This window comes from Antedon bifida, chromosome 4 (assembly GCF_963402885.1).
Source record: "Antedon bifida chromosome 4, ecAntBifi1.1, whole genome shotgun sequence".
Lineage (NCBI taxonomy): Eukaryota > Metazoa > Echinodermata > Crinoidea > Comatulida > Antedonidae > Antedon > Antedon bifida.
This window is the reverse complement of record NC_136229.1, coordinates 16,373,539-16,393,688: the sequence shown is the minus strand read 5'-3', so window position 1 is coordinate 16,393,688 and position 20,150 is coordinate 16,373,539. Positions and strand designations below refer to the sequence as shown.

General features: G+C 33.2%; 1 protein-coding gene across 6 annotated transcripts in view; it reads left to right on the top strand.

The window, feature by feature from the left end:
- The first annotated feature begins 4,150 nt into the window (after positions 1-4,150).
- LOC144840569 (uncharacterized) overlaps positions 4,151-20,150 on the top strand; it is a 40,527-nt gene continuing 24,527 nt past the window's right edge. For 4 of the 6 annotated variants that reach the window (XM_078696427.1, XM_078696426.1, XM_078696423.1 and 1 more), the window contains exon 1: positions 4,152-5,107. The gene's annotated coding sequence lies outside the window, so the exon portion shown is untranslated. Of the gene's footprint in view, positions 5,108-20,150 lie in introns of all 6 variants that reach the window. The other 2 variants (XM_078696424.1, XM_078696425.1) reach the window with 1 other exon arrangement.

Here is a 20,150-nt window from a genome sequence, read left to right as displayed (position 1 = left end):
TTAAAACCTGGAGCACGATTATATAACAATATTAATTTGAATTGTGTGTGGTTACACTGAATGTGATATTAATTAAATATTATTGACAATTTAATTACATACCGTTATCTACCGTAAATAATGTTGAACTACATAAAACAAATGGCTCCGGAAAGCATGTTTATACTCCATGTCATTAGGCGTATATCTACAAATAATATTGGTTCCTTTTCAATTAAATACTTAAGATTGATGCTCTTGGTTTGTCTTTATTAAAAAGATCAATTTAATTTGGCGCCGTTTTTCTGCTGAGCTCTACGAGCGCCTGGTAATAAATGTCCGTTCATTATTTCCAGCGAGATATGACTGGTGTAGAGATTGTGTAAGGTAAACATTCGGAAACAATTAGGACAAATCCAATTACTTATCTATCAAACAAGTTACAGAAAAAACTGATCACGATGAAATGATTAGAGAGAAAAGAAAAGAAATATTTAATGCCGCTATTATTAACCAATGCACCGTGCTACTTTAAAATTGGATTTTAGGTCTAATATTGTGTACAATATGATATAATTTATTTGTGTAGAAGTGCGTTCCACATTTAGCCTTAAACATGTTTAAATATGAACATGTTTATGTTCTAAATACATTCTAAACATAGTCTGTATCCAACTCAAAACATCAGTGACATGTTGATTGTTAAACATGTGGAGCAATATAAAGACACGTTTAGGTTTTAAACGTGTTTAATTTGCCATGTGTGGAGCTTTTTTCCGCCACAGTAATCATATGCACGCAACGCTACGTACCTATACATGTTGACTGAATATAATAGTGACATGTTGATTGCTAAACAAGTGGAGGAAAACAAAATAGCTATAAACACGTTTAGGTTTTAAACACGCTAGGCATGTAACTAAAAATGTGTTTTAAAAGTCGGTACAAAATAGATGTCTAAGATCTAAACATTATTTTTACAGTGTACCCGGCCTATTTAACTTGAGTCCCGGGAGATAATTTCTTAGATCTTCTTTTCAAAACGCTCAGTGGCTCACATAATAAACGCAGCTTCATACGAAATGTGCCGCTGAAAAGCTACGGTAGGCTACATACATATTATTAATGTGCCTATTTCTGATTATACCATAAGGAAAAATCATAGACTAAATGTATAATTGGTAATAAAATAAATTCTCCCTATTGTACCATATTCCCCTTTTAAATGATTATCCTGCAGAATAAAATTCCTCAAATGTTAACAACTAGGGCTAGTTCGTGGTCACGTAAATGCACTAAATTACAAAATTATGAACAATCCTCTTTTCATTCACTATTTTAATGTAGATTTATGTTACTATATAACTCAGCGTGTTAGATCTATAAACACAATTTTATGGCATGCACATTTGGAAGCTTTATATAAACAGAACAGAACAGTTGAGGTAATTTTGTTGAATGATTGCTTGTGTAGATCCTATTTATTTATATTCCACAGAAAATAAGCTTCCTTAGACCTACATTTGTAGGTGTTATCTAAGACTTGCCCCAAGTCTTCTTGTTAGTAGTAGGCCTATTCCTCTTTTTTTTTTTCCGATTAAGTGCAAGTGTACGTATGACACACCATGCATGCCAAAATGTTTATTGGTTTACCAATATTAAGCCTCATCTCAGAAAGCATTGCGCGTATGGGAGGCAATCGACTTTCTTTCACTTTAAAATCCTTTAGCCTTAGTGTATAATATTAATCACTCTCTTTTTTCTAGTAATTGTCTTGTATGTTGTTGACATGATTTTAACCAAAATTAATGAATATTATTTGTTTTGCTACGTAATAATAATAATAATAATAATAATAATGTGTTGTCCCCGTCAATATTCAAAAGGAAAAGTTGTCTTCGAATTAGTCTTGGACAATGTCATCTGTTTTTGTGATAATGACTCGACGGAAGGATGAGCCTTTGGATATTAATATACCATAATTATCTATAGCGTTCACAAATTAATTTCAAGATTATAATCTACTTATATACGAGCACTTTGAGCAGGTTTTTACCCGAGGAAGGCTCTCTTATCATACCATGGAACTCTAGGCTTACGGATGTACAAATCAATTAACCAGATGCTTCTGTTGTAACGTTTAAAATTGAATGATGAAATGCGTAATTCTTTAAAAATAAAATTGCATAAGGCCTCATTTCAAACAAAAAATAAATAATACTTCGTTTTTACTATTTTTATAAACTATAATATATATATCAGTTGTTTTAGTCTGGGTTCAAGTCTTTTCTGACGTCACATGTTCCTCGTCAGTCTGAGATATTATGAAATGTTAGTTTGAGCAGGGTTGAGTGTGGAATATGATAGACCTCTCCTACTTACCATTAGATCTTATTCTTTAGATAGTAAGTAAAGTGAGAATGTACGGTGTTGCGTAACCTTTCCACCAAGTTACCATTTAAAAACTTAAGCTAGGACAGCATAGCCAGTAAGCAAGTGACTGTGTAAGAAAGTAAATGAATAAGTAGGCCTACTTTTAGTTTTAAAGAAGTAACTGTCGAATATGGATATGTGATAACATTCCCGCATGACGTCACACTCATTGCATTGCGTTAAAAAGTGACACGCTAATGATATTTAATGACCTGACAAAGTGCTGAGATTATAAGATATATCAAATTTACATATAAGTTATACAGTTATATAAGTCTAATTACTTTATGTACTTTATCCATCATTAGTGTAATTTTTTTTTTCAGTAATGTATCAATTTTCTTACGTCATTTATCGTAGTTTACAGTTATTGCGTAAAACTATGAAGGTCATCAAGGTCAAAGCTAGAGGAAATAGCTTGATTAATTATATGCATGAGATGATCAGTGAGCTAATTTGATTTCTACATCCTATTAAGGATTGTTTGAGGAAAGTATCATCTTAGCACGCTAATTTGAAAACAATAATGTGCGTTTGGCTCTCTACTGTATTGTCTCTGCAAACTAGGAAACAGCACAGGGTTGGTTATGATTCAATTAGGCCTCCCGAAGTTCAGTAAAATATACCATGGATATATATGCCTACCCGTATCAACATCCGGATGTTTCCATATTCTTTTTATTTAAATTATTTGATTGATTTAAGATCTAACAGTATGCGTATATTATGAAATATTATGTTTTTATTTGAATGATTTATGTTGTTAGATATTTTAAAATGTTCACTAGACACTGGGTATTGGTATATGCTCACGCATGCCGATTTAAAAAAAAACGACGTGATAGTACGGAGGTTAGTAAGCTCTACTTTTCCTTCGCATTATGTAATTCTCTGTCATCCTCTGCCATAGGCGTTTTTCCTATTCATAATAAACGCACGTACGTGCACATCTTTCAGAGAAAACAAACATTATAGAAATAGACAGAATATCTACCATCCAATGCAATAGCTTGTAGCGTACGTCAGCCCGTTTTTTTTTCTTTTACAAATGTGTACACGTGCCACAATCTCCTCCTCATACGACGATTTTCGGTTAAATATCGATGCCTGCTAGCTGCATGAAATTTTCGAGACAGTAAATTTTGATGCCCTTTATATGAATGTGAAGAAATGAATTTTAAAGAAAATTCAATAGAATCCTTGCAGTTTACGTTGGCAAAACTAGTGTTATATTTTAAATAAAACGTCTGACTCATTATAAAAGTAATTTATAAATTCATACGGGCCAGTTAGTCAGGGAAATCTCCCAACAGCTATAATATCGATTACTTACAAACAGGTACTACGCTTCAAATAACGCATTAATAAGTATATTCTGAAAATGAAAAAAAGGAGGAAGAAAAGCCAATATTTACATTTCAAACTCTATATATAACTTAACCTAATTTTAGGCAGACAGGTGTGGATATTAAATATTTGGTGGTTCTAAAAATACTAAATTTAAGGACATCACGCCGTTAAAAAAGTCATTGAAGTAAAATACATTTTTAAGCGACAGTTGCGTGAACCAGAATTTCTTGCTTCGTCCAATTATGGCGAACTGCCAGAAGCAACTTAAAGAACAAGCGATAACCTTGGGATTATAAACTCGAAATCACCACCGAAAGAGTGTTTGTGACAAGAAAACGAAACAACTAGCTGCAGACGTGAGATTTATGCATGAACTGATATACTAGATGTAAACACAAGCACGATTTCATATCATTAATTTTACCCTACGCCTGATATTTCCAATACACGCATATTATTAATCCAGATTACGATATTTCTACTGATTGGTCTGGGCTAAAGCGAGTGTAAAAACAGGTTCACAACGTGATCGTTATGCATTAAGTCCGCTTCTCTTTTCAGTCCGTTTTCCTATTCACATTTCACAAGGGAGCTTACAAAAGCGTCGATTTTGTATTGACAACCGGTACACATTACTATGGTGTTATTTATACACGGAAGTATAACGAGTGAGTATACAAAATGCAGTATTCTGCAAACTGCTGAGCCGCTAACGTGTAATTGAGTATTTGTTAGATTGATAGGTACTGCTGCTGAACCAATCAGATGCAAGGGTCGATAGGTCTGACAGACAGCCGATTCTCATATTTTTCGAAGCGGCTTTGCTTTCGTTGTTTTAGGATCATAACACGGTAGGCCTGCTTACAGCAAACAGTACAGCCTCTTTCTTTCGCTACACTCCGGATTTCGATCACTAAAATCGAATGAGATACGTACGAAACCAACCAACATATTCAACCTATAAGCGATTGTGTTTTTTCTTATAAACCGTATAATACCCGGTTTTGAGCACGTACTTACCGTACAGTATCAGGCAGCTATAGAAACATCTAGTTTTTGTGTAACTTACGTAGATATTTTTCATGACAACTGAACAACTGTAGTCTGCATTAAAGTGAGAACCAGGGGAAAATAGTTTTAATGTGTAAACAAGTCGTATTTTGTGGTCAGATTTGAATCAAGTTAGGCCTACTACTATACCACGCGACCATTGCAGTCACCGTTGCTGACGGTGTTCAAGACCGCTGCCTGAAAACATTCCCACGTTTTACCAGGCAGACTAGGCAGGCTACGGTTAAACTTAGTCGGCAATAGGATTGGATTTATAAGGATATATTCAAAATAGGTGAGTAGAATAACATACTTTATATTCTGTTGTGTATTAAATAAACTGTAAGTTGTTTTTTTTTATTTGCATTTAAAAATGGTTAAATATTATATTACTTATTTCACACGTACTTATTAATATTAGTTCATCATGTTGTAAACCGCACGACTTTTAAGTTTATGAAATTTTACTTTTACAGTCATTGACAATATATGTGATATATAACCGAAAGAAAATCGATTAGTATTTATTATCGTTATGCATGTTTTTGAGGAATTTAAGAAAGAAGAGTAATACTGATGTATAGTATAAGTCTAAAATATATGAGTACCGTATACGCGCGATACTTGCAAGATGTAAAACACCGTTAAAATGAATTTTAATTATTACTTAAAATGCTGATTTTATATGTTATTATTACTGTGCGGTTTAGGCAGGCCGGTTTGAACTGTGTCTAGTATTAGCCTTTAGCATTTAGGCCTAAGTAACAGAGTATGCCTAAGAAGTATGCCTAGAAACAACCGCATAGGTGGTAGGTAAGCATAAGCGAGATTTCTGCAAAACGCATGTATAGAGAGTTAGTAATGCAGTATTTAGCTCAATAAATGTTGATTTAATTTGTATATATTTCCACAATTTATACTGAAACTCTGATATTTGTAAATAATTGTATACATAACATTTCCGCTGTGCTGCAGAAACATGTTGAGATTAGCTAGTCAAAATATTCACTGTTAAGCCTGCATTATTAATAGTCAAAAGGAAAGACGTAAGCCAATCCCCGACTGAGTGCTTTACGGACAGCTTGTTGTTTTCCTAGACGCATAGCATGGAGTTATTAGTAGACCTGCTTGGCCTAGCCTTGAATTGTATTTTCTAATTATTATAGCCTGCATTGTATTATTAAATCATTTGTATTTTAGTCGGTTAGATTTTCGATACTTTACAGCGATATCTTTACTTTAGTGTTACACAGTGTAATTTATAATCTGTTAAATTTTGTTGTTATACTGTAGGCCATTGAAAACATTAAATAGACCATGATGTAAAAAATATGGTATGCAATTGTGCAACAGAAATAAATTATTTAAAAACATATTTTAAAGATTGTACACAGTTTTTGAAAATAGTATAGGCTATACTATAGCCTACTGTACGTGGAAGATTGTAAATTACAAAATAAACCTAAAACCAGAAAAAAACAAGAACAATAAAGAAAGGTGGGTGTATTCTCCCACAAAAGATAAGAAGAAGTAGAAACAATTAATGTGTCGATGAGAATTTAAAATTTAAACAAAAATACTGTAGCCTAACGTACATTATAGTAAAACAATATGTATCAAAATACTGTACGTTTTCGGTATATTTATGAGTTATTTCTATAAAAACGGAATGTTTCCTTCAATGCCAGTTTACCAACTATTAATGTTGAATCAAACGGACATGATGATAATAAGCAAACCTCTCCGTAAAAGCCAAATGGCGAAGCTTGGAGCCAATGCATTAAAATGCACAGTGTGAATTGATTGATTGCAAAAACCAGATTTTCATAATGTAGTTTACATTAACGTAATTAATATTAAATATTGTACAGAGACCACTGCTGTACAGAGACCACTGCTGTACATTTTATATCCTAAGAATAAAAGCAATGAACAGCCTGAATAATTTTAAAGCAATACTGAACCACATGTATATATACATATATACAAATATAATACGGAATTTTAACGTGACGTAACACCATTAGGCCTAAATCATTTAACATAATATTAATACGGAATTTCAACGTAATAATGGACCACACGTTTAGGCCTATAATACGGAATGTTACCGTAAAAACGTTTGACCTATACTATTGAACAAATCATTTGAATATAATTAATATATTAATATAATAAGGAAGGGAATATAATTTGTGATAATAATATTTATTAGTGCATTGTCTAAGTTAAATTAAAAACTAGGCATATTGTCAATGAATTTGGATTGTTACTTTGTATTGTTACGCTTTAAATTAATGACTTTCACAAGGCATTATTAACGTAACATACCTGATAGGCTCAAGAGCGTAATGTGCAGTAAAACCTAAATCATTGGATATTGAGATCAGAGCAACGGTTGTGACAACAATATACGTATGAGCCTGTGTAATATTGATTACAATATGAATAAATTCATCTCTTACGTGGATCGATTGTATCAAGTAGGGATGTGAATTGACTGTTAATAAGTATCAGGCTAAGTCAAATCAAAGTCTAATAAGAAAAGAACAAAATGTTCGGTAATTTGGTATAGGCCTAAATACTAATTGGCCAAGTGATAATTTTCCGAGATTCTTTTATGATTTGTTACTACAAACAGTGCATCTATCCGATATACTGTACATCATTATTGGAATTGTTTATTTGACCAATGTTCAGTTATAAAAACGGCAAGGTCTATGAGAGAGGCGTGATTAAAGTTGGTTACAACCACAGCAGTGGTCAATTTGGCAACCTTTATAGCCTAAATTTCTTGTCATTTGGTATCCCCGCTTAAAGTGGTGCATTTTTCCAAATTGTTTTCCGTGATATGATGAGTTAACGCTTTGTCACATAGTGAATCTGTATCTTTGTATACCTTTTCTATAAGGCAAGTCTACTTATTTCCCAATCAGGTTGAAATAAACTGTCCGTGATTTCATCGGTTCTGTACAGAGTTCTATTCTTACTGTACAATGAATTCTATCACGTATGATATTTAGATAAGATTTATTATAGGCCTACTGCTTTTCTGCAGTCATTATACTATTTCACAATTTTAATATTCATTTGAGTTCGAAATCAGATTTTATTCGGTTCGTTAGGAAAACCATGGATCACGAGACCCAAAGAATCCGACCATTTGTTTCAGAACTACCGGTATACATGAAACTTGATTCTATCAATTATTAGGCAGCTTTGTATTGTTGTATCGTATACATTCCGTACTTAAATATTTAATCTAATAAAAATCGGATTTTTTTTTATAAAATCGGTATTTTTGTAGGTATATATCGGTACCGTACCGTTACTTAATTGTACAAAATCGGTATTTTGTAAATTCTGTAACTGCACTGTCATAGGCTACAGGTAATCAAAATAATCTCTAACTACGTATTACTAGATGAAGTGACGCAGCATACGTTACCTGTACTGTACTATGTTTTCAATTTGTTGTTGACTTTTGTCTATTTGTCTCTTATAATATTAATAATGTGGGTTTGCGATACGCCTCACTTTCTCACACGGTAAGTACTGTACGCTGGTACAGTACGGCAAATTCTCTAGGCCTGGCATTTAATAACTTAACCACAACGTTTGATCAGCTTTTGATTGGACTACTTTCGCATTATTTATTTACTGTAGATTATGAATAGACCTGTCAGTGTAGAGAGCCTGCAACGGTTTATCTCATTCTTCTTCCTGTATTCGAAGCTTAAATTTAACTAAAACGATGTTTTATATAATAAATAAAACCAAAATTTCTATAGAAAAACAGTAATCCCGGATAAAATCTGGGCCTTTGGGAAGAATTTATATAATTTAAGCCATAGATGATGAATATTGAAAATCACGCATATACTTTCTGGAATACTGTATAGGCCTACGACTTTTAGATACCATAACTTATTTGCGGATGCCTATTTATTTTCTTTTAACTTAGTTTTGACTTTAAAAATTCAAACGCAATTTATATCCTGCATTCATTTATATTTTTCAGTAGACTTCGATGGATTGTCTTTCCTTAAATTGTTTAGAATAGTGTTTGTATTGAATTCGTACACCTTTCGCTAGTTGTTCTATCAAGCTCTAACAATAACAATATATAATATGATATTTCTTATTATTTGCTTTAGGCCTATATCGTAATTTTGACGGTATTTTGATAAATAAGTGTATACCGGTACCACTACTTTTTCCACTGGCTTCGATGCATTTTCTGTCCTGAAATTTCAATTCATACAATTCATTCATTACACGTAGATACTAATCTGTACAGGTAGCTATAATAAATAATATATTCCAGTCTAATTTGCACTTTTTGATGTCCAATTCTGGGATGATACTGTACGTGTCGTTCGATTCGAGATTTCATGAATGTTGAGAAAGCTGTCACATAGGCCTACAGTCCGTAAATCATACGGAGCAGATGTGTTTATATTTACCAAAGTCATTATCGGTTGGTTCATTGTGATTTATGTATCGTGCTTGTTTGTCTTTAATTATGCTTTTTTAGCAAGATTGGTGGGCGTTACCAGTTTTGACACGATTCAATTCTCTGGTAGGATTTTTTTGCTTAGTACAGTTTTGCGTAAATGTTTTCAAAATGTGGTGTGAGACTGCTTTTCAGGTGATCTTAATTGTGCCAGTTTCAGTCTCGAAATGTCATGTTGTTACTGTTCTAGTTTATTATTATACGCAGTTTTAACTTATTAAACAAGAAATAAAAAAATCGTTTGTTTGTCCTGTAAATCTCGTGTTTATCAAACTTAATTATTAAGTAAATAGGGGCAAGGATATCGAATACAGTCTGTAAAAACGCCGACGGTTTGTTTGAAGGAGGATTTTGAGTCGGACACAAAAAACAAGCGATTTGTTTTTTTCGCAGTAATTTACTCTCTTTTCATCCATGACTTCATTGAAAGATCGTCAGTACACCTGCAGGATATAGACCTCTGACTGTAAAAACGTGAGTGGATTTATTTTAACGAGGCGTATTTGGTTGAATATAGGTAGGCCTGTATCTTTTATAGTAGCCATATTATAACAGTAGGCTATGATCTTTCCTGTCGTACGGTAGATTATTTGTTGCCGATGTGTTGCATATTGGTTTACCTGCATTACTACATCACTATATCAGTCTCTTCTTGCAATTCCATAGTTTTTGTTTAAAGGAGGATTTGGAGTCGGGACAATTTTTTCGTAGTTTTTTGCTCCGAAAGTAGATTGAAATTGAATGATTGGTACACCTGACTACTGCAATTTTAAATAGGCGTTACAGATTTTTGATCGAAACATTCTCAACGTCATGTCCCTTTATTTGATAATTTTTGTATTATTTTAAAATAATTATCAATGTAAAAGTTTATTTAACTATTATGACAGTTCTTTGGTCATGATCTGTTTCTCAGGAGTTGTGTTTTGTTGTTGAATTCATAAATCATTTAATCAGTATCGATTATTACATTATTCAGTAGGACATTCACTGTAGTCTAATTTTGCTAATGATACCGTTGCTGAAGTGTTCCTTCTAAGCATTCCTGATACAAATTCTTAGAATGGTAAATTAGCAACAGAAGATACTCCGATATACGGATGAGAGTGTTTTAAAATCATATTATTGGAATTAAAAATGCTACTATAAATTATAAAAACCATCTCTCCTTGATCGTGAGTTTAAATTCACACAGAGGCCTATCCCCTTACGCAATAAGAAATACTGTACATTTTGCCTTTTAAAATTATAATTATATAATCAGATTTTTATTAAGATTTTACTTTCTGTTTTGTATTGTTTAATGTCACATGCAAGTAATAGTAAAAGTCATTTGTAACCCAGGGTTTACTCTGTGGTTTAACCTCAGCGATTTGAACATTCTAGGCCTATACGAACGAACGTAGCCAGCCTTTGTAGGCATCAGCTCAGCAGCGGTCGTAATTTGTTACGCCCAGATATCATACGAGTGCCGCGGTCAATGAGGCGGTCGTGTCAGGATACCGTAGGCCTATTGTAACACCGGACACATGGTTTTCATATCTACTCTCATCCCTGCAGTCACATGCTTCATAGAGTAAATATAATAGAAATTCATAATAGACTGGCCTCGGGCGGTTTTTACTACCTATTAAAGGTTCTCATTCAAGTCAAATGTACCGTTGAAAAACACACGTTGTTAAACTTGTTGATGGCTGAATCACAGCAGCAAAGTATTACACCAAAGTCAGGCATTATTGCTTTAAATATACTGTACAATACGAAAAGACAAGATAGGCCTATAGTATACAAAAGTCACGCTAACAACACACACTCTGACTACAATAAGTATTCATAGTTTGATAAACGTACAGACCCTACACAACAAATCATAAGAAAACAGTTAAAAATACTGTACTAATTTAGACCACAATGCAGTATAGGCCTACCTTGTTCATGTTTGAAACTAAAATAGAACCTCATACCAGTAACCAAAATGTGATTAGGAGTACAGACATTTTGTCGGAAAATTGCCAAAACGTTCACGTAATCAGCGAAAGACATCGAAGTCTTTGGAAATTGAATGGTTATTAATTTAAAAAGTTGGTGTATAGTATACTGTATTACACTATGTAAATGTACACTTATATATATATTAATTTTATATGTGAGCTTTAGTTGAAATTAGTTAATCATGTTATATTGTTATACTGATGGGCTTAATTGATTACTGTATTGTCATGTGTCCGTCTGAAAACAGTGTGTATACGGAATAGATGGTAATCTATATGCAGTATGAACACAATTAAGCAGTGTAATTAACCAAAAAGATAGCCATAACAATGCAATTCTATTTCTTTCAATCGGGATATTTTATTACGGTATATAGACCAACGCTGTTAAACTTGTTGATGGATGAACCTTCTTTACAACAACAAGTCATATGCAATGTACATTATACGCTAATACTGTATTGTGGAAAAAAGCAACAATGCAATGCGACGAGACGTAAAGGTTGTTGGCTGTTGATGACTGAATCAGTAAAATCAATTATATTACTAGAAATTGTAAACCTTTTGTATTCAAACATGCTGTAAATGCATATATTAGAATTAAAATTCTTCCATGAAAATTTGAAGATTTTATTACGATGATAACTGATGACAATGCTTGAGTATTACCCCTTGGTTGTTTCCGTATAATCTAGATAATCGTAGATCTATTTATGGAAAGTGATGAATGTACAAGAAAAATCGGCCCATATGAATAATTACAGATAGCCAACTCAAATACCCGTAAAAAGTACAGTGAAAGTTAAGTACAGTATAATAGTAGGCCTCTATACGATACGGTACTGTATATGCAAAGTTGCATTTACATTTACTGTAGATACCGCTACGGGGTACCAATCGCATGGTATAATTCTGATTCACCGACACGTTGGCCTGCTTACGGCAGAACAATCTACTATCACCAGTTCGATGTTTTATTATAAGCAATGTCAAGGATCTGCCTAAATGTTTAAGAAAACAAATTATGTTTATTATTCAAATTGAACAAAGTGCAGAATCGTTAATCATAATTGCAAGATTTTGCCAAAAAACCATTATAGCCAGGCCTAATAAACACAACTTAATCCGGTGATTCACTACGGATTTTACCTCGTTGTTCTTATCACTTAACATAATTTACTCGTAGGCCTACCTCTAATCGTATGTATACCTATATCACGTATACTCGATTTAGTAGTATAGCCCAAACGTTGTACATTTTCCAGGCTATAGTTTTCGTTTCTATAAAGCCAACGAGTTCGCACATGAGATCGTCACATTGGAAATATTTTACAAATACATTTTGTAGGTTGGTATTGCTAGCGGCCTAGAAAAATGACAAGACTATAATAGTGAAAAGACTCATTCCCGAGATTGATGCCATTCAAAAAGGCCTAATAATTAGGAATATGCTATAGATAATAAAATATTATTATTGATATTACAAAAGTGTTTGTCATTCTAGAAATTGAGGCTGAATGGTTTTACTGTTTCAAACAAAATCTCGTAAACTGCTTAACGACACAAATTCATATTCTATGATAAAAATAAGAATATCATTGTAATAAACTTTACCCAAAATTTCGGTCGCAGAAATTGCTACTTATAGTAATTGCTGGTAGTGTGCTAGTAATCGAATTTTTAATGTTAGTATCACATAAGAGCGGTGGATATTCACAATGTTGTAGTTCAAATCTTGGCCTATAAAAATATTAAAAACATCTTTGATAGACATTGTCGTTAGTGTGCATATTTTGTATACTATGATTTGACATTAAACGCCTCCAGGTCGATTTAATGTTTTTCAATCATGTTTATTTGTACATATTATATAAAAATGTTTCCCTAATTAACCGCAATTAATCCAACAAAAAATGAAGTAACATCTGTCAACAGATCCTGTTATATTTTACGTTAATATTTTTAATATTGACTGAATTTTTACTGAAATTATTATTTAAAAAAATAATAATTTCAGTAACACCATTGCGTAGGCCTATGTTTACCTACAAGTATAAATATTTAAGCAATACATCTGTCACAAATTCTATAATAGCTGTGTTATTCATATCATTACCATCAACCCAATTCGTATATACATTCGTTTCGTTTTATTGATTTCTCGCAATGAATAATTTAATAGGCCTATTATAAAACATAAACTAATCAATATTTAAAAAATAAATAACTTCACTATACATCACGTTTATAAAGAGCATTTTGTATTGAAGTATGTGCCGTGCATTGCAATTGCAGTTTTAACAATGCTTAGAATACTCATGATATTACTGCCTTCGCTTGAAAACGTTTGATTATAGCCTAAATACATTATACACTTCAACATGTTTTCGCATAGAAGAATGTGAATCGCCTCTGTTTTCAGGATATTTACTGTCAGAGGCGACAGAGCAAAGCATAATAATGAATCGTAATAACAAATCTGAAATTTCCGTTTGAGGCCACTCAACATCCAGAACTCGTAAAAATGCCGGAGCCGGAGTAAAATAGTTCTCCATTGAATCACAGTACCTGTTCAATTCTTTCAATTCATGTTGGAAAACTAGAAGTCTAGGTAAATTATTTAACATGTAGGCCTATAAAAAGTAAAATGAATTACCATAATGTTATTATCTTATGTCAAACACGTTTGTCAATGTTTATCTTATAACTGTCTATTGTTATGGTCATACCTACTGTTATATACAATTGGTCAATATAAAAATGAAATTGTTATACGCAGTCTTTAGGGTAAGACGATTGGTACTGATATTATGCCGCCGTTATTAGAAAAAAAACTACGCCCATGTACGCATGCAATATATATAAAAAAAGATTGGTATACAGTAATTTTACGAAATATAATTTTATGGAAAACAATATCGTAAAATGATGGATTAAGTGCGGCAACACGTAGAAGATTGTGTAGGCTTTAGTTGCGTTTATTCGAGAGCGGTGCTTTTATTGCAAATAATCACACTTGAGAGGGAGCATTATGGGAAAGACTGAGGTCGTTGAATGAGTTGCCTGTCTGTTAATGTGCAAACAAGCTTGCTGCTGAATTTATCTAATAATGTTTGAATGATGTATCGGTTATGACGGAAACGCCGATGAGAGATGTACTGTCAACAACCAGGTTTGTATGACATGAAGTGTTGTCACTGGTATGACTCTTGGTTATGAAGAGAATCGAACCCACGACCATGTAAAGGGGCATCACTCTTCCATATGTATTACGCATGTTCAGTAGATCCTCATACAATCCAAATGTATCGATGTTGATACCGACAAAAGGCAGTATTATTGAATAAGCATAATAACCTCAAATAAGACGTCTTGATGATTTCGCCCGTGATTTTGGTTCGTCCTTATTTATATAATCGGTCAAATAAAATGTTAGTGAAGTCATTAAATACAGATGTGTCACATCGTACTATTATAATATTCCGGAACATACCAAAGCACCGTATATCACGTGTTGTGTATGTTTGCGGTATACCGCGTCCTATGAATAATTTAAAAAACATCTTGACATTTTTTTGTGAAGATTATCTTATTGATCACCATGAGAATGGTGTCATGTCAGTGTGTTTATATGTGAAGTACATTGTATGTTTAGTTGACTGAAACGGTATTTTCCTCTTTTTCACCCAATTACAAAACTCTCGGAAATGAGGATCGTCCTGAAAAGGGAATTCTAATAACATGCCGAACTTCCTATTAAGCAAATATAAGAAAGTGGTATTGTTGACATACGTTGATTTTTTTTTTCAGTTGGCTTAGCTTTCGTTCGTTCATTCGGATTTCTAGCTTTTTTCCATAAACACTGTCTCGTTCCGTGTACGATGGGTTTTACAGAGGCCACCGCCACCGTTTTGATGTGGTTCATATTTTATTATCAGATAAAATCACGCAACATGAGTGGCTCTATAAATATGATATAATACATAACGGAATAAACCTAACCGTACTCTACTTTATTTAATTAGAAAGATTATATTTCAATTTTAGGCGTTGTATCATTTATATCATACCGTACTGTATGATAGCAAGATTATTTGTACTTGTACATTGTTGCTGTGTTTTGTATCGGCCATTATCGTTGTAATGTTTAAACACTCCGTATCTAAATCGCTGCTTGTTCATTCCCATTTGATGCCGATATCACGCATAGTCATATGATAATCCGGTTACGTAGGCTACCACATTTTATATAAGATCGCTGTCAATGATATATTATATATTTCAAAATTATAGTTTTTCTTTTAAATTATTCCTTAGATCCTTGTACATTAATGAACGTTGTACTATTCCATGGAAAAGCGTTCAAATTGGTTATATATTCGTCCAGTGATTCCGATCTATTGCACTCACTTTTACATTTGGAGGCCAATTGGAATTATTGCATTTGCATTTTGTAAAGAACAACTTGTACAATACAGATGTTCCATTAACTCTGTTCGATGGATGCACTGTACCTATACTTGCATAATTACTTTTTCATGTACAAGTGTCATGTCATTTATAGAAGATTGTAGGTTATCTGGATTAATTATTTATAGGCACAAACCAATTTCTCTGAAAATGAAGGCCTATTTCAGATTTTCATTTGGTTCTAACGGAATCACTGCAAAATCGAAATTGTCTTAGTTCCGCTCGATTTGAAAACAAAAATCAAATGTGTTAATTAGTTGGAACATTGATCCCCCATGTTTTCCCCAACAGTCAACACCTTTCCAAATACCTCGTGATATTTCAAAATTGGAACCAACCTTGATGATGTCATAGACTGATTATTGTTTATTTGCTATTAATATTTCGTTAAACAAATTGTTGGTGCACAAACACAACCCCAACTTGTTATATTGTTTTGTTCTATTGCGTTAGGTCTCACAAACCAAACTGACCATATCAATATTGAGGGATTCCAATTCCCGAACCATGACATTTACGCGAAAAAAAAGAAGCAATGAATGAAAGAATTCTGACTCTGGGATAGACTTGCCCCCAACAAAGCGCATGTATACTTATGAACGCCGTGTATGGCAAAATATTATCTTTTCCCCAATATTAAGTCTACATAGGCCTACAGTCTATTGCCGGTATATACAGTGCAATTATGATTGTTGTAATATCTCGACTTTTAACCATTACTGGCTGTATTTATGAAATTATGTTCGTTAGCGTAGATATTATGAATAAATAATAAGAATAATCGACCACTCACGTGATTTCATGATTTACTAGTTCAGATTAGGCTACCGATTGACCTGAAAACGTCATCATACTTCATGTTTAGAAATTACGTAATAATTAGACCAAGGATTCAATCGATATAAGGTGTTTTTTATCGTCTGTGAAACTAAATCGTCATCTTGTTTATACGGTATTTTTCGTGCCTAGACGGTATTTTTCGTGTCTAGAAAAATAGTTAACTAATTCTGGAAATGTAAGCTAAATTCAGAGCATTCTAGGCCTACAACAGCCGACTTTCTAAGGCATGTATTAGACAATATTAAGTATATTATATATTAATATTGTAAGTGCTTACACATCATGTACAATATCTTTAGCTTGGCTGATTGAAATAATTACATTATTAGTTTACTTGGAAGGCTGCTTTAAATCCTGCGGTGGTGTTCTGGTTGCATCCTGTGGACAATGGCTGGATTCTAAAAGTTCTAGTGAACCGAACTAATTATACCGTTGGGGATTTGTTCAGGACTAATTTGTACCTAATCACACACCTTAACACATCATTTCTATAAATGACAGTATGCAAGTTAGGCTCAAGGGAATCGTTTTGATACAGTGAGACCATGCACGAACGGTCATAGTAGATCCCAAACAGGACCGAAACTCATGGTGAGATAATGCATTATTTTATAAGGGTAAGCATTAATTAATATCGTTTGAAATTGTTAGTAAAATAAGAACATCGAAACCTATAGGTAAATTACATGTTTTTCTTTTGGCTAACATTTAACAGTAACAACGCAGAAATAACATTCCGGTAAAAACAGAGGTTTTTTTATATTGTTTTCGACACTTAGGAATAATAATGCTTACCGATAATACAACAGTAAATGTCAAACACGAAGACATTTTAATGGTTTGGCATTCTTTACACGACAACTTGCTTTTCTGCACTTTGTTTACATTGTTGACGTTTTATGTGTACTGTATATCACTGGACATACTCGTGTAAGAGCTGAGCATCATGCAAGCTATTTAAAACACACTGAATTATGGCAATTGTCAGCTGGCACGTGATGAAAGATACAAGTAGGACCCCTATTAATGGACATCTTCGAGACCCCAGAAAATGTATGGGTGTCCTCTGAAGAGCGAGCGGGGTTAAAACATGATATTGGCCATCCTTCGTTTCACGGAAATGTGTCCTCTTAAATATGATCCCGAAAGAAGGGTTCTTACCGGATAATTGTATAATTACCATTATGCCATCCCAATTATTAATTGTTTTGTATTCAACCATTTCACTTTCACAAGATCGTAGATAGATATTTAAAGAGAACAGGAGCAAAAGAAATTGACTTCCATAAAGGTTAAATTGACTGAGTTTATTAAGGCATGTTCATATAATTTAATTTCTCATGCTCTTAGATACTGTTCCATTCATCTATTGGTTATTGTAATAGGCCTATGGCGTACAGTAATATTATATTGTCGTCTCACAGGACACCATGATTCAACTTTGTGGTCGTAATCTTCGGGTGGGTGAATCTTTTTGGAAGGCTCTATAAAATAATATTATGAGTTATCTAAAGGCTTCTTCCACCTATCACAATTCCTATTCCCCCTCCTATTTCAAGGATTATATGCACAGGCATATTATATTGTCGTCACTTGTACGTGACAAATGTAAAAAGATTTATATTTCATAACGATATTAATGTATATACTAATCTTAGAATAGAATTACAGACGCAATACACTGAGGCATTTCATAATTGTGAATGCAATATTTTACCTTGTGAATTCAAATTTAATATTGTACATCCATGGCAGTCTGTAGTTGTTATTACTGTAATTAGGAAATCTATTATATCAAGTAATTTAATATCGGTATTTTAAAACTGAAACGGAAGCCTTGATTATTAAACAATTGGAATGGTCGTTATTTTTATGAGGTCTGAATATTTTATATTTATTCTCTGTTTTTGCATTGAACGTGTTTGTTAACGGTCAAAGGTCAAGTTACCCGAATATAATTTTATGAACAACTCTCTGTTTTCAATTGTTGAATTGAAAATAATATATACAAATAAGTCAAACTTTTTAAAAACTAGGCCTACAGTAGGTATAGTATTAACGTACAGTACATACAGTGCGTGACCGTACCATGAAGTGACACGGCAGACAAATATGGTACATTATGTATTTCGTAAGATTGGAAATTTTGTTACAACGGATGTTTAATAGGCCTATAGAGCAAAATAATAAGGTCTATGCGGAAAGGGAGGTATCTGTGCATGCTTTTATATTACAGTAGGTCTACTGTATGTTTAATAATCTAAACAGTTTACATGGACAGATATAACAGACTTGATAGGCATACACTAAAAATATGCAATTTAAATAAACAACAAACCTAGCCTATTAAATGTGTTATTTTATCATGTATCTGTAAACTGGTCTAGGCAATATATACCGACATATCCAAGTTGTTATTATTGAGAAGCGAAAGGTGAATTGATAATAATTACGATAATAAAACACACCTGTTAATATTATTCAAAACATAATTACAGTAGTTGTGTTTCTATTTATATGAATATTTTAAAATATGATTGATTTTACAAAGTTGAAGTTTATTTTGTAGTATAACTATGATTTGAATGTTCCGTGCTTTCAAATTGTGTGCACCTTTTTGGTGATTTTTTTGCATAGAGATAGTGTGTATAAATGCATTCATTTTCATCCGATTTGCTTCTCTCGGGGACAGCGATATCATCTTGTATTTCACGACCTCCTGGACCTAAGAAATGTAGGCTGTCTGGACACAGCATTCAACAAACTTTGGGATGGTCAACCTTGTATGGCGTGCCAAAGAGCACCAACGCTTTTTTAGTGGCTGTGCTGATGATAATATCTAGTCTATGTTGTAGACTGCATTTCGACTTAATACTGGTTAAAAATATAACTATTTTGGCACACCTGACGTTTCATAGTATAATACTTGATCTTAGTTTCAGACAACAATTGACACGCTGACAAACTTAAAAACACTAACTACAGACTTGGGACATCTCTTCCAACGTTAGCTATTGGTTCTGGAAGTCGTCATTAAAATCTTTGTGATTGCCATGTGCCATACTTTGAACATACAGTACAACCAAGAGAATTAAAGCGTACAATTTGGTATGTAAATTGAGGCAAAGGGCCGTCGACAAAATGCGTCGAACTACCTACCAACGCGAATAGACGATTGTGAGGAGCCATGCGTTGTCATCAATCTTCAATTGTCTAGTTAACAATAAAACTTTTATTGCATTGTATTTATCATAATAATAGTCAATCTGTTTTATCCTTGTCGGTAGAAGCAGCTAAATTATTTGCGTTTGTTCGTTGTAAACACACTTAATCATTTAGATCCAATTGTTGTTCAGTATTGTATCATGCATGTAACCCCAGGCTCCGACAAAGCTTCAGGTAATAATTATTGACATGTTTTGTACAGTACAACTATTATTATTTCATGTATATTGTACATGCGTAGTTCGTGAATGCGTCGAGTAAGACGTAATAAGCAGACAATACGCACGTAATGTCAC